Consider the following 5,473-nt stretch of genomic DNA (forward strand, 5'->3'; position numbering starts at 1 on the left):
CTAGCAACTTTTTTAAGCCTGTGTGACACTGAATGAATATACGGAATAGCCACTACTCTTTTTTTGCTATTACTGCTTTCTGTAATCACGTCCATCCCTCTCGAAACCGACTTCTTTAGGCGCTCAGCCACAGTGGCCACCGCTACACTAGGATAACCTGCTTCTAATAGGCGCCGGACCTGCGCATTAAAACTGGCGCTCATTTTGTGCATGCAAGATCTTGTGAGGGAAGACTTAAGGCACGACATGGCAATTCCGTTTTTTACTAAGTTAGAATGCTTTGATTGAAAGTTTAGCAACGGCTTCGAAGATCTTCGGGAGTACTGCCAACAAACATGATTTTGTTCGAAGATCAAGGAAATGTCAAGAAACCGAATTACGCGTCGCCGAGGAAATTCCTTGGTAAACTTTAATCCTGCCCCACAAAGTTTAAATTGCTCACTCACTAAGGTAGCAGCGGAATCGAATTCTTCCCTATTGCAGAAAATCAGGTAATCATCAACGTAACGAAATATCTTGATAACGCTATCACCTAAGGCTTTCTCTAAGCAGTTGTCAACCTTACTCAGGTAAATGTTGCTAAGAATAGGGGCTACCTTTAATCCAATACAAATGCCTGATTTGATGGCAATCAGGCATACTGTGAGCGGCAAACACACAACGTAACTTTTCAATGGCTTCAGTAGTGAATGACACAGGCCAGACCTCGATCCATTTCGAGAACACGTCGGCGAGGACTAACAACGCCCGGCAGCCTTTTACAGCATAGTCGACGCGTTGCCAGGGTTTTGTGGTATAACTCCGTGGCTACACGGGAACCGGTGAAGCCGCGTCCTGAACGGCCTGACACACCCGACACTGTCGAACGTAGCCCTCAATCGAAAGGTCGAGACCCGGCCACTACACAAAGCTTCTCGCTAGCGCTTCCATGCGGCTAGCTCCCGGGTGGTCTTCATGCAGTTGATGCAAGACCATTAGCCGAAGCTTATCAGGTATGATCACCACCCTTCATCCACATGCTATGCATTCTTGCTCTACCGATAGCTCATCGCGACGTGAATAAAGTGGTCTCGACTCTTCGGAGCTCTGCGAAGGGGCGCCATTTAGAATGAAGTGCGTCACGCGAGTCAAGGTGGGATCACGTCTGGTAGCTTTAGCCACGTCATCTGATTTTAGTGGTATGCTGTCAAAAAAGCAAGAGACACTCGGCACGCTCGTCGGCCGCTACAATAGGTCGGGGTAGCCTGGACAGAGCATCAGCCACTTCAACGTTTCTTCCTTTGCGATATCTTAGTTTATACACGTAGGCTGCCAACGTAATTGCCCGTCTTTGCATTCAAGCTGCAGCCAGTGTAGGCACAGATCTGTCTTCGACTAATATTCCGAGCAGGGGTTGATGGTCTGTGTAAAGAGCGCGCTGTCTTCCGTACAAGTGGCGGTGAAATTTTTAACCCACACATGAGTGCTAATGCTTCGCGCTCACCCTGAGCATAGTTCTCATCTGATGTAAGTGTTCTAGACGCAAACGCCACTGGCCTCTCTTGTACCTCTGCAGACTCATGAAAAAGAACAGCACCCAACCCATACGACGAAGCATCACACGACAGAGCAATTGGTTTCGCTACGTTGTGAAAAGTGAGCACAGTACTCTTGACAAGCAACTGCTTCGTAGCAGCAAAAGCTTCGCTACACTCCCGTGTCCGAACTGCTTTTCGCCCTTGCGCAACAGACGATACAATGGTCCTCCCACGCAGGCAATGTTGCTTGAAAACTTTGCGTAAAATTTCATATGTCTAGGTAACCCTTTAGCTCCGTTCATCAAGTGGGCTCTGGCGGTTCAGTGACCGCCTTTATCTTTTCTTCCGTGGGATAGATACCGTCAGTGCACACAGTGTGCCCTAGATAAGTCACAGTGTTCTAAAAAAACGACACTTTTCTTCTATCAGAGTCACCTTGTAATCATTAAGCCGCCGCAGGACTAGTTCCAACGTCTTTTGGCAGTCGGTGAACTTTTTGTCCGACACAATGACATCATCAATGTAACATCCCACGTGCGGTATGCTCTTGAGCACTTCATCTATGAATGGCTGAAAAATGGGTGGCGCGCTGGCTACACCAAACAGTAAGCGCTGGAACTCGAAAAGTCCCATGTGCGTATTAATGGTTAGCAGTGGTCGGGACTCGGTAGTAAGCGGAATCTGCTAAAACGCGGCTGCAAGATCCAGCACACAAATCACCTTGCCGCCCGCTATGGCAGAGTACAAGTATTCCGGTCGACGCAGTGGGTAGTGGTCGGTCTTTAGCACGGGATTAATTGTCACTTTGTAGTCCCCGCACAATCTCAGCGAGCCATTTTTATTCTGAATCACGACCACTGGCGTTGCCCAATCGCTTTGATTCACGCGGCGTATAACTCCACTTTTTTGCAGGTTTTCCGGCTCCTTTTCTGCGTTATCACGTAGCGCATATGTAACGTTTCTAGCCTTGCCAAATACTGGCGTACAGTTCTGATTCAGAACTATTCTTGCTTCGTAGTTCTTTACTACTCCTGGTTGCTTAGAAAACACCCCAGAGGACTTTTGTTTCACTGCTTCCACTTTGCTAGCGTCGCTTCCATTTACAGACAACAAACTTTTCCAGTCAAGCCCTTGCCTCTCGATCCAATTTCGCCCCATAAGCAGTGGGAGCTGTTTGCCGTGATCTTTGACAATGATAACTGGCAGTCGCAAAGACTGGTTTTCGGTCGTAACGAAAACGCTCCATTGCCCCTTCACAGGAACGGGTTCCCCAGCGTATGTTCTTAGGGTGACTCATGATGGCTCGCACTTGACACGAGGAAATGCGTTCAGCCTAACACTCTCAGGAATTAGGGTTACAGCTGCTCCCGTATCCATCTGCACGCCAGTTGTCTTTCCCTTCTACGCGTACTGGCACTTCGTATCCGTAACGGACTGTATTACTAACATGGTGCACCTCTAACTTAGAGTCACTATCAGGGCAGTCCACCACGTTCGCAGTCATTTGTTCTCTACGCTTTCTGGGGCACATCTTCTGTAAATGGCCAATTTGTGAACAGCAGTGACACTCGACATCCTTATACCAGCAAACACTAGCGGCATGCGCCTTGCCACATCTTTCGCAGACTCGCTTTACGTCCTTGAACTTTCGAAGCTTCTATTTCTTTTCAGTTCCCTGTCCTCTTATCGCCGTGGCATGCAGCACCGCTTTCTTGCCTTCTGCATGCAGTAACGCTGTTTGTCGCGCAGCCTGCCCCCGGTCCAAGGCTATCTTGCACGCCTCTTCAAAGGGTAAATTTTCTTCAGCAAACAAGGCGAGTTGCGTTTCATCGCGTCTTATGCCTGCCACTAATCTCTCTCTCACTGTGCACCTTGCAGGAAAAGAGCGAAATCGCACTTCCTTGCTACATGCTTCAAGGCCACTATGAAGCCATCCACGCATTTTTGTTCCTCTTGTGCTCGCCTGTTCAATTTGCAAAGTTCGGCGATGACAGGACTGCTTGGGCTATAGTGCTCCTTCAACAGCACTGTCAGCTCTTCAAAAGATTTGTCCCCAGGAACGGCGGGTACCACTAAACTTTTGAGCACCTCGAACGTTCGTGGTTCTATCACTCTCAAGAATACGGGCAGCCTCTTTTCCTCTTTGACATCGTTTACTGTGACGAAATGCTTAAAGCGTTCTAAATAGGATTCAAAATTCTTCTCCTTCTCGTCGTACTCGTCTAGCTTCCCTAGTCGCGTCATTTCCAGTGAAGTGACTGTACTTATCGGTTCGCTTTCCCGATGACTGCGTTGACTCGTTGCTGTGGTACCGACGATTTCGTCCGTTCCGGTACAAGGCTGCCGCCGCTTTCCTTTCCGTGGCTCTCGACCACCGGTCGTCTATGATACTGCTTCCGTACTGAGCTAGTGGAAGCGGACACACCCCATCCTCGTCGCCAGTGCAATAAAGCTGACAGACAGCATTCAAACAAGCAAAAGTGTGACCGTTTATTTCACAGTGCACTTATATAGACAACGTATCACGTCATCCATACAAAAGGAATGTGCGCACTGGCTGCGCAGTGATATGCGACGTCACGCTATAACACACACCTTGATGCGAGAAGATAGAGTGACGTGGGCCTTCTGGAATTTTAATCGTCTCGCAAACCAGACGACCGAACTCCTCTGGCAGAGTACCTTGTCCCACCTACATGGCCCTCCTCGTCCAACGAAGAAAAAATAATGCCCTGGGAGCACAATTTTCACTGAAGGAAACGTCACGCTACCGGAAGGCCTCAAGAACTCTCTCGCTTTAGGACCGAAGTTTGCTGTCAAGCCCCCGACCACAGCTGCGGAAAAGCTTTCCCTGGTGCGAAAAGTGTACAGTTGGGCTTTCGCGAGTGAAATGCATCGGTGCGTCTCAAGTGGTGTAGACGTTCTTCTGCGGGAGTGGCGTGAGCCCGGTCGCCCCGCAATTAATCCCCTGGCGTCTTATTTGAAGATGAACGCCTACTGCATACTCCCATCGGACAAAGTAGGCGGCTTTGCCGTCTTTCCACGAGAGATACACAAGGTGAAGGCGTTGGAAGCCTTAGGTTCTGTTTTTCATTGCCACCATGATGTATCATTCAATAATTAGAAATGTGAAGCGAAGAAGCTGTACGAAAGCATGCACCTGTCAAAATTAGCTAGGAACATGAGAAATAGCAAAGTGCGCATTCTCGAGGTCTTCCTCAGCGCCAAGACCCATAAAGATGACTGCCCTTCAAGAGCAATTGTGTCGGAGGGCAGTTATATGGCATAAGTGTTTAGCTGCGTTTCTGTTAGAAAGGCTGAAGCTTCTAACAGTAGAGGACGCTTACCTGGTAAAGGATTCGGCACAAGTAGTTGAATACTTGTCAAGGTAGCCAGTAACAGAATTAGAGGCGTTGCCGATTTGTTTCTACAGAACATTTTCTTACACCATGGCGCTCCGCGCATTCTCCTTGGTGACCGCGGCAGAGTCTTCCTCTCTTCTATCCTTATTGGAGTTCTGCGCGACTGTAACACAATTCACAGTACGACTTCCAGTTACCATCCTCAGACCAACGACTTGATGGAGCGCTTTCATCGTACCCTCTCCGACATATAGCGATGTACATCCGCCCCGACCACCCAAACTGGGATGAAATCATGCCGTTCGTGACATTCGCCTATAACACGGCTACGCAACGTACCACCGGTTTTTCACCTTTTTTCATATCGTCTATGGCCGCTCACCAAGTTTCGTTTTTGATGTATCCTTCCTTTCGACTCCTGTACCCCCAGAAGCTTCTTTCTCGGAACAGTTTCTGCCGGGCCTCGCGGACTGTCGTCGCCTCGCCCGCCGTACCACCAGCATCTTGCAGGACGCTCGCAAGTTTCGTTACGACTCAACCCACCATGCTGTGACTTTTTATCCTGGCGACGAAGTTCTTCTTTGGACTCCTATG

At 48.9% G+C, this 5,473-nt stretch overlaps 1 pseudogene; it reads right to left on the minus strand.

Moving 5' to 3' along the window:
• Window positions 1-2,355: 2,355 nt before the first annotated feature.
• Window positions 2,356-3,761, minus strand: LOC142586401 (uncharacterized; annotated as a pseudogene).
• Window positions 3,762-5,473: the final 1,712 nt, after the last annotated feature.

Source organism: Dermacentor variabilis, chromosome 6 (genome assembly GCF_050947875.1).
Source record: "Dermacentor variabilis isolate Ectoservices chromosome 6, ASM5094787v1, whole genome shotgun sequence".
Lineage (NCBI taxonomy): Eukaryota > Metazoa > Arthropoda > Arachnida > Ixodida > Ixodidae > Dermacentor > Dermacentor variabilis.